Source organism: Octopus sinensis, linkage group LG4 (genome assembly GCF_006345805.1).
Source record: "Octopus sinensis linkage group LG4, ASM634580v1, whole genome shotgun sequence".
Lineage (NCBI taxonomy): Eukaryota > Metazoa > Mollusca > Cephalopoda > Octopoda > Octopodidae > Octopus > Octopus sinensis.
The window spans coordinates 43,832,489-43,843,914 of NC_043000.1; positions in this window are offsets into that span (position 1 = coordinate 43,832,489).

Genomic DNA, 11,426 nt, shown 5'->3' on the forward strand with positions numbered 1-11,426 from the left:
GTGGTTGGTAAACAAGCTACTTACCACAGCCACTCCTGTACTTCATAAAACGAGACGTAAACATTAGGATATTTACTCTAAACACCTACATGTGTTATTTAGTAACCGTTTTCACATTCTCTTTCAGAATTTACCCTAAACACCTGCCTATTTTATTTATTAATCGTTTTAACTTTTCCTTTTAGAATGAAAATTGAAGAAACCTAATAAGAAATATTTCTTTTTATTAATCACTCTAAAATTAGACCGAAGGATTTTTGTTAGCTTAAGGAAGCTATCCATACTTTCTTTAAACAATACCCTACTCATATAAATAAGATTGCTTAGGTTTTGTTGTCTTTCTGATGTCCACTAATCATAAATGACCTGCATGCCAAGATTCTAGCGAAAACATTGCGCTACATATGAATCAAGATTTAAAAGATGTTGAGGAATTCTTCTATTCTATGCCCAAAGAAGTCACACGACGTACCATCAAATGAAAGGATGAGCATATATGAGCAGGGGTCTTTGCATGGATATATCAGTAGAAATATTTGAGTTGATAGTAACATTGATCAGCAAAGCAGTCAATTATGGACCAATAGCCGGAGTACAACCTCCCACTTAGAAAGGTATGCGTTTGCAATCCAGGAACAGAAAATATCAGCCAAACACCTGGTGTAAAAAAGGGATAGAAATGCAGGAAGAGCAGTAAAATGTGACAATCGATGCACACATTGTGATTTAACACCGAATATATCACCCACATCATAAACAGTTGTCGGAAAATGTCATCACGGTATCATCTGCCGATGACACATGACGTTGTAGCTAGGACGCTATATAATGAAACCCGTTAGCGAAATAAGAACCCACAGTATCGGAGCAGTTATACCAAATCATAATAAAAAGGAATAACTGTTGGAATATCCTCAATAAAATGCAAGCACAACAGGCCTGGGATTCAAAAGAGAAAATGTGTACAGTTGTGGCAATCAGCTGCTCGGTGGATTTTAACATAAAGCTGAAGTTCTGTGAAAAAGAGAATACCTACGCTGAACCATAGAGAAATTCGCAGTTACCCTATTCAGATTACAAGTTCAGGTTTATACCTGTAATTATCAAAGCCCTGGGAACAGTAACAGTAAATACCAGTCTTAAGAAATTAAGCTTCTCAAAACGAGAAAAGAGAAAGCTATTTCGAAAACTAGAGATTTAATCCGTCACTGTAAATGCACAAATCTGTAAAACTTTATCGGACGTTCATCATTTAAGTATATATGAACATATGTAGATATACAATTATATACATGAGAACGCATACATAAAACAACATATACATACAGACAAAATTACCCGGTTGTTGAAAATAGCCTGATACTGAACTTCCAATGAAGGAATCTTGGATCTAGGTTAGAAACAGAGTTTTTTCTATATTGGCAAGAAATCTTGAAATAAAACTGCATAATGACATACATATAGAGTACACCTTTACTCATAGAAATTTAGATGACTTCAAGTGCGTATATAAGTGCGTTTACGTGTGCGAATTTGTGTTTGCTTTTTTACATGTGTGTGTATTGTGTTATTTCTCTGTGGGAGCGTGTTTTTATTCATACAAGCATGCTTGCATATCTCTATGTATCCCTACACTCCCATAATTCTTACACGCAGTAACCAGCAGAAATGTATACTAACGTAATTAAACCAATCACCTTTTATAAGAAACGAAGGTAAGAGTTTTTTGGCCTAAACTGATCGAATAATTCATATTTTATTTGCTTTGTAACTCTCAGATTCAAATTGATAACTTATGAGAAGAAATTTCCACTAGAAAATTCAATTAAATAATTTGACAACCAAATTAAATAAAAATAAACAGAAATTATATAATTTCTAAATTAAGTAACAGAAATTGATCATACCAACTTGTAATTTATTAATAATTGCAAAAATGTTCCGTAATGGACTGGGCTATCTATGAGAAAATGATGATTGATTTTCATTGAACAATGGAATAATTTGTTTTATTCTTGGGTGACATTATTATAATCGATTCAATTTATTCTAGGGTGCAACTTGTAATTTTTTCCTCGATCCCTCAGTGATAATGAAGCAGTAAACACAATTCAGCACTTAAGCTCCAAATATGGAATATTGGAAATATAGAATATTGAAATATGCTCAGAATTTTAAACCATACCTCAGAGGGTTCAGCGTTTTCCGCTCGATTCCACTCTTACTTCTCCTCATAGAGCAAGTAGGCTCTTAAATAGAAAGGTAGAGTTCTGGTAGAATGCATTGTTGTTTAATTAGCAATTCATGCTATTCTATTCAAATGCTTGCTAAATATCAAGCTCTCACAATATAGACGATTTCTGTTTGTAAGCTTTGTAAGATCGTCATCTGAAACGTCCATACTAACCAAGATACTCAAGGATTATGACAAAAGACATTTTCTTTTTCGACATTTATGGTCCACACACTTATTCCACCAGAGTAGGAGTGCTTGGATACTATTAATGAAGAGAGATATCACCTCATCAGAATTACGAAACTGGCTCACAGTCAAATGTTACTATTTATTTTTGACGTCTTCTTTGAAGAGTTACTTGCATGCTTCCAGGAAATACATAAATTTCTAATAAGACGGGTTTGTACATACCACGCACAGATACATGCGTAATCCTACTTACATTGTATCTGATCTCTTTCTGTTAATTGAAAGCTTTCTGTTAATTGAAATATGAATTGGAAGAGACACATTAGGACGTAGTCATGTTATCCAGCAAAGTGGTAAAAATGAGGTGACAGTTATGTCGGACGCATGTAAACTGAATACCTAGCATGAATGCGGAAATATGACTAATGCAATAAATCTACATGTGCGAAACATCACAAACGAAGTTCTGAGAATATACGAGTGTGGAAAACTAGATGTTTAGCTTTGGTTTGATGGTGGCAGTCAAGAGCAATTTGAAAACTTATCATATGATGTGCAAACGATGATAAACGATGATATTTTCTACGAGTGGCATTGGCAAAGAAAGAAAAAAAAGACATGGCGAACACGAGTATGTTTGCACTTCTGTATTACTGCGTGTGACTATACTTTTTCCTTCATATTTTATTTGGCTCTCACTCCCGTTTGCCTCTCATCTCAAATGTTCTGGCTTTTTTACTTTCGCTTCTCTTTTGGTTGATCATTAAAAAGTTTAGTGTTTCTATATTATACATCTCGTATATTACATAACTCTTCACCTGCCGTTCAAAATACATAACGTTCTTTACTTCTCATAACATCTCTCACTGTACGATATCTCTGTGTGCAATCAACCAACCATATCCTGTTCAACTTTATAACATTATTGACTAATGATTTCATGAACAGCATGGTAACATTTGTATAAATTAACTAATTCTGAAATAAGTAATCACTCCACAATTTATATTATTTACTTCCGCACAGTAATATTTAACAAACCGTACGCCCCACTGCCTTCGTATCCTCGATGTCATTGAATTTGTTATGGTCTTATTTACGCCCACATCTTCATTGTCACAGTCCAGGCGTAGTGAGTACGTTTCCATCTGCTTCGGGATGAGCATCTTTGCATCTGCTTCGAGTGAGAATCTTTCCATCAGCTTCGGGATACCTAGCGAAGTTAAGGAAGTAAATAATAAATATTAGAGAGGAGAAAGTGCAGAAGGCAGTAATTTACGGGCAGAAATTTACTCATAACGTTTCTATCACTCTTTTCAAGTGAAGCCACCTAATAGCATTGCAATTTTTTTAAAGTTCGATACCATGTGATAGTAACATATAAACAAAACAAAACTGTATGGTCTTGTTCCTATTTCAGAAATCATTCTTATCGGTACGCGTTAGACTAATCTGCATTACAACATACATCATACTTAACTCTGGTGTATTTAGCATAATATTTATGGAAACGTTTACTCTATGTCCACGGTAGCCATAAATCATTTGATAGAATTTTTTATAAATAAGTGTATGGAGAACCATTATATTTTAGGTGTTTCAAATAGTTTGCTTGATCATGTCTAAATATGGAATGTCCTGCTCTCTTGATGTTTCGACTTCTAAGGAAAGAGAAATAAAAATCATTTACATGCATATATATATATATATGTGTGTGTGTGTGTGTGTGTGTGTGTGTCTGTGTCTGTGTGTGTGCATGTGTGTGTACACACACACACGCAAATGTATATGTATGTAAATATATATATATATATTATATATATATATATATATATATATGTATTAATAAAGTGAGTCTGTAAGAAACAGCTTCACATGTGCATGCTATGCTCATTCGTATTTGTTATAAATCATGCAGGAAAGAAAGTATATACATAGTTTTGTGTATGTGTGTGTGTGTTTGTATGATTTAAAAGGGAGTGGTGTGCTAAAAAGGAAAGATATAAGTCACGATTTCTTACATAACATCGGTTTTGATTTATTACATATTCATGTTATCAGATTGAAAATCTCTCTCTGATAGAACGACTCCTCTAAAAATCATCTTTCAATATCAAAGACTTCAGAAATCATACAAGAAATATTTTTTGCCAGAAGTTATCTCACATTAATCTTAATACGACAATACTGCCACATTTTAAACAATTAATCTTTCAGTTTCCTTCTCCATGCAACATTCGGTCGCCATTCTTAAATGAGTGAACTATAGACGATTGGAAACTGTCTATATGTCATGGATGCATTTGAAAAATATTTTGGAATATTTCGTTTGATTTCATACAAAATAAATCTATATTTTAAATCGCATTCGTAAAATTTTACTAATACATTTTTGTTCCGCATATATAGATACAAAATTAATAATGACATTTTAATAAATGAGTATAATAAAATTAAATTAGATATTATCGAACTAAAATATAAGTTTACAAATGTGAACCATATCTACAAGTGCAGATTCAAAACTACGTAAGATATAGAAAAATGCAAATAAGCATTCACACATTCATGTATATGAATGCATATATTTACAAACACACACACACAAACACACACACATCTGTATATATGGGTACAGGGCATCACAAGTGTAAAAAACATGAAATACGAAAACAAATGAGTCTAATACGAAAACAACAAGAGGAAAAATGGAAACAGGACAAATAAGACAAAGAACGACTCTTCATTAGTTGTCGGCTGTATATCTACTTATTTCTCGCACTGAACGGCAATATTAGTCTTCGAAGATATTTGCTCTCTAAATAGCTATAGACGTCTTCTCTCTCTCTCCCTTTTATCTTTTATCTTTTCAAAGAAAATGATTCTCCAGCGTTCGCTATTTTACTTTCGTCTTGGTCTAATGATATTTCATGATTGTTTTCATTTGATTTCCTTGTACATATCTCCACTGTCATGTTTTTGTTCCCAACTTTAACCCTCCATAAATTCAAAATTTTATTTTGGTATTTATGGGAGCAACTGTTTTCGAAGACATATTGTCGCTCACTGCTCGAAATGAGGAGTAGACAGACAGCCGACAACTGATGAAGGTACGTTCTTTGTGTTACTTGTCCTGTTCTCCATTTCACTTCTCTCGTTTGCGTATTTAACTCATTTGTTTTCGTATTTCATGTCTTTTACTGTTGGTGACGCCCTTTAACCATATATACATATATATGTGTATGTGTGTGAGTGTGAGTGTGTGTCTGTGTCTGTGAGTGTGTATATACACATATATATTATTTATATTGTAAGAATGCAATCTACATATTTGTAACGATAAGAAAAAGGAGACATATGTTCAAATAGAGTGTGAATAAATGAATGATCATTGTCGATACATTGCATTAAAATGTTTGTAATGATTGTACTATATATGCGAAGACATTCGCTCAACGCGCGAACGTTTATCATATATGTAGCTTTAAAAAATGTTAAAGCCATAAAATAAACCAAGATCAATACGATTCACAATATGGCCCAGTGTTTTTAGTGCAGCAAACTATGAAAATTCTTTGTAATTTTCACTTGCGCTTATAGAGCCATACTGCATTTAGTCAAGTCATAGTCTCGATGCTACATATCGATGCCCGAATAACACTTGAAAAACACGCTTGTTAGGGTATTGAGTATATGCATTCATGAGTATATGATTTGAACAAGAACTGGCAAAGTTATTAGATTTCGTTTATGATACTAACATTTTCTGAAACACCGTGTCTATTTATATGTATATATATATATATGTATGTATATATACACACATATATATCAATAACTGTGCGTGTGTCTATTTATTATTCAATGCTTTGTTGATCATACACCTGTTTCAACAAAATACCGTAATAATTACTTAAAGTTGTACAAACACAATGCAATTTGACCGATGTTTCTACTCTTTGCATGCTGGTCTTGTAATTAAGAAATTAAGAATTGCTAAAGCTCCAAATAAGTACACATTTCCCGTTCGGTCAATTCTCACCACCCTAGCGTTTCACGTAGTGGGCAAAGATGTATATAAATTTTTGGGATGTACAATTCCACGCAATTGTGATTGGAGTGCGATAAAAAATAAGATAGAAATATATAAATAGCTTATTCCTAGGTCTGTCTTTTGCGCGCTTCATACATCATTGGATATTAGAAATGAATGCAGAACAATTGACTCTGCTTGAAATATGATTACGGAATACAATGCTTTTATATGTGCGTGCGTGTGCAAGTGTCTGTGTCAATGTATGTATATATATATATATATATATATATATATATATATATATATATATATATATATATATATAATATATATATATATATATATATATATATATATATATATATATATATAATATATATATATATACATACATACATATATAATATATATATATATACATATATACATACACAAACATATATATATACATATATATATGTATATATATATTTATATATGCATAAATGCATACTGACGAATATATATCGTTGCTATTATGTTAAAGTGTCGTATGTTCAAATGCATTTTTTTTTTCAATATTTGCTCGCAATACGGTTGTATTGGACAAACTATTGTATCTCCAGATACTTCCGGTGAAAATTGGGTAGGACAACAGTTTAGCATTTTTCAAATGTGTATTAGACCTCAATACGAACGTTTTTCAAAAATATTTCTCACTGAATATATCATACATGTATGGAGTTACAATTTCATGCACCTACGAAAGTATTAATGTTAAGCTGAAACTGTTGCTAGTGTAAAATGAAATGGAATGGTGAAACTATTTTTTCGTTTTCTGGAAAAGCAACGTTTTCGACTTACTTCGGTATATTTCGGTATATTTGCATAATAGCAACGATATATATATATGTGGAGGCGCAATGGCCCAGTGGTTAGGGCAGCGGACTCGCGGTCATAGGATCGCGGTTTCGATTCCTAGACCGGGCGTTGTGAGTGTTTATTGAGCGAAGACACCTAAAGCTCCACGAGGCTCCGGCAGGGGATGGTGGTGATCCCTGCTGTACTCTTTCACCACAACTTTCTCTCACTCTTACTTCCTGTTTCTGTTGTACCTGTATTTCAAAGGGCCGGCCTTGTCACTCTCTGTGTCACGCTGAATATCCCCGAGAACTACGTTAAGGGTACACGTGTCTGTGGAGTGCTCAGCCACTTACACGTTAATTTCACGAGCAGGCTGTTCCGTTGATTCGGATCAACCGGAACCCTCATCGTCGTAACCGACGGAGTGCTTCCATTCCATACATATATGTACACACATCTATATGCCCACACGGGCACGCACATACTTGTAATGTGTAAAAGTGTGTCAAAATTTTAGAACGTTTATAAAGGAAAGGTCTTACAGCTGTTTCCAGGATATTTATTATTATATCATTTCATCGAAGACAGTATGAGAAAATGGTTATGCAATAGTTTATTTCTGTATTCCTCTCTTCCTGTTCTTCTTATTTTTTCTTCTCTATTTTCCTTTTTTTTTCTCTTTTTTCTCTCTTCTCTTTATTCCTCTCTTCCTGTTTTAGATCTGACATTACAAATACATTCCCTATTTTTAGGTCACTTTAAGTAAAACTCTTGATCCAATAGCACTGTGTACAAACTTTGGAATGACCAAGTTTAGATACTATTGGATTTTCCTCACAATGTGTTGGAATCTTATATGTATACCATTCTGCCTAAATAATGGATATACAAACGCAATATCCCTACATACCTCACATCTATTTTCATTCCTCCACTTCACTCTCTATTTCGCATCTTATCTAAATTAATAATTGCTTAACCATTTTCTCACACTGTCTCCGATGAAACGATATAATAAATATCCTGGAAATAACTGTAAGACATTCTATTAATAAATGTTCTACAATCTTCACAGCCTTCGTTTTTTTATCTCATAGAAAAAACATTGTATATACACACGCTGATATATGACCTACGTTGGACTCCTTATTCGCATAATCACCGAACCTGGAGCTTATCTATGGTCTATCAATAGCACTTACTCAGCATTACCTGACACCTTTCGGTCTTACTGACACCATTACCTCTCATAACCTATATCTATATATATATCAATCTCTCTCTCTCTCTCTCTCTATATATATATATATATATATATATATATATATACACACACATTTATACATATATACATATAAGCATACACACACGTACAAATAAACGTCTGATGAAAAGTTCCTGGATTTGAATAAAAGGAAATACGTAAGGATCATTTCATTATAACTTTATTCAACATGTTGTCGTCTCAAATTCACACACTTATTGGAGCGATCCTATTGTTTCTTTTAAGCCATGTAAAAGAAAGAAGAACGTTGTTCCTTCAACTAGGGTTTTTGCAATTTCTGTTAAGTTAGACTCTTTTCCACAACCCCTCATATTGCCGGCACACTTATTTATTTTGGTTATCTATACTACATTATGTCATTTTCCTTTCGCCAAAACATTTGTGAACACAGTACTTTACATAAACTTTACTCCCTTAAATTTATTTCGTATAAATTAGGTATATTTACTGGGAAATGGAACAAACATCATTTGGACAGCTGGGATGGACACAAACATCTTGACGCGTATGAGTTGTCACTTATTATAACCTACACTATTTTGTGAATAAAGAGGACATCATAATTCTGTTTATCTTCATAATTTCTCAAATAAATGCTAAGTGATTGTATGGTGCTCTTGAAACATTTTGTAACCACGAGAACGTCATGATCTTCAGCAAATTATAAGTTCAGTATTCATTATTGCAGGTTGTTATGATCTGGTTTTATGGTCTAATACACAATTCTTTCTGTCTCAGCCTTCTTATCCATCTGGAAGATCTAGCCCGTCTTAGAATTTCATGGATTATTTGTTAACCTAAATTTGAAGATATCTCTTACTTTCAATACTAGTCATATAACTCAAGGAGGCACTAATTCCCTACATATTCTGAAATACAATGCTAATATAATTCTGTCCCCTCCATCTCCATTTTTATACACATGCGTGAGCACACACATACACACACACACACACACACACATGAATACACACATATTCAAATACATACATAATTCTATACATGTGTTTATGAACATATACATATGAATAGCTGCGCCATGTTCAGGTAATAAAGTGTTTCCTAAAATGTTTTATCCATAATTGGGTACAAAGTTGTCGTCCTGTTTATACATCATCTTCAAATTTCACTTACCTTGTGACGTTTATATGAAATGCTATAAGTTGCGCTGGATAATTACATTTTTTTTATTGTTTTTATACTCAAGGTAGTGTCTTTAAAATATTGATTAACAGAAAGAAAACTGAATAATTAGATGTTCTTCAGACACAGGCAGACGTCTTAATTGCCTAAGATAGCATTTATATAATTGATTTCTGGTCGGGCTTGTTTTGCCATTGTCTGTTTTATTTTCTATTTTTCTGTTATAAATTGCATTTCACTGTTTATTGCTCGAATTAGTGTGGTTGAATATTTGTAATGTAACATATAATTTTTTTTTATTTCAAAAGTTCTTATATGAGACACGATAAAAGATATGAAAATAAAAATATGGTTGAAAAAAAAACAACTAAATATAACCTATAACATAATAACAGGAGTAAAATCATTTGTCATGGCTTTTAAGAAATACTTAAAATTAAAGTTATCAGACGAAACTCTATGCAAACTTTTAAATGTAAAATATATTCTGTATAAAATATAAATATGGGCATTTCTTTGTTTACATATATAACGATTTTGAAACACATCTGGAAATTTTCGTATGTAAATACATACACGCACACTCACACACACACAGACAAGTCAGATATATAGCGTATTTGTTAAAAATCTATAATAATATTTATTAGTTTTCAAAGCAAATACAGGTAATCACTTTTGAATGGGGCACTGATGCAGCGGTGTTCTATGATGCTACTATCCGCATTTTTTTTTTTGTGTCTCTAGTTATGTCAGATTCACTATTATATTGACTATCCCTCAATTCTGTCCCTTCTAGTCTATCCACTCTTGCATATTGTCTATCCCCGAAAATGCAGCTTCATCGTGTTTGAGATATCTATATTCCACATATAATCTAGTTGCAGCGTCTTACAAAATTAAGACTACAAATATTGGCTAATATCTATTTTGAACTAAATAACGTGATTGCTATATAACTTCAGGAACTTTTTTACCGAGTTGATTTAATGATTTAAAGAGTGCATCAAAAACATTCAGTGCTTTTGTTTAAAAAAAAAAATTAGGATTATATAGTCCCTCCCTATTAGACTTAAACACCAGTCCATCACAAAATTACACATTTTTGCCTGGTAAGTAAACTAGATAAAATAAAAAAATCAAATGTTTTGCTCAGGAACGCAACGCATCATGTGGTCCAGAAATCTCAACCAAAATCCTACGACCATGTGTTGCCCTCTAACCCCTAAACCACGAACTTGCACATTGCTACAATCGTTGCTATAGATATATGACTATATAGTAAATATTGCTTACATGACGCGATATTTGTTCACATTTTAGCCATAGTAGCAAAGAGTTGTTTATGTTACCATCTGTACAAGTAAATGAACGCTGGTACATTTCTTCTTCGTTTAATTTTATTTCGGGTATCACTTTTTTAAAACATTTAAGCAATATTACAGAAATCAAATTTATTTTTACTCGAAATCTAAATTTTTAATCAAACATTTATACAATATATTCCTGTTGTTGCATGTATTTGTAGTCATTGAACAAACTAATGAATATTATATTTGATATGGCATATTCTATATCTCTTCGTGCGTTAAATCATTTAAAGCTTATGTTTCATGAATACCGATATTGTCTTTATATATATATATATATAAACACACGCATATATATATATATATATATATAATATATATATA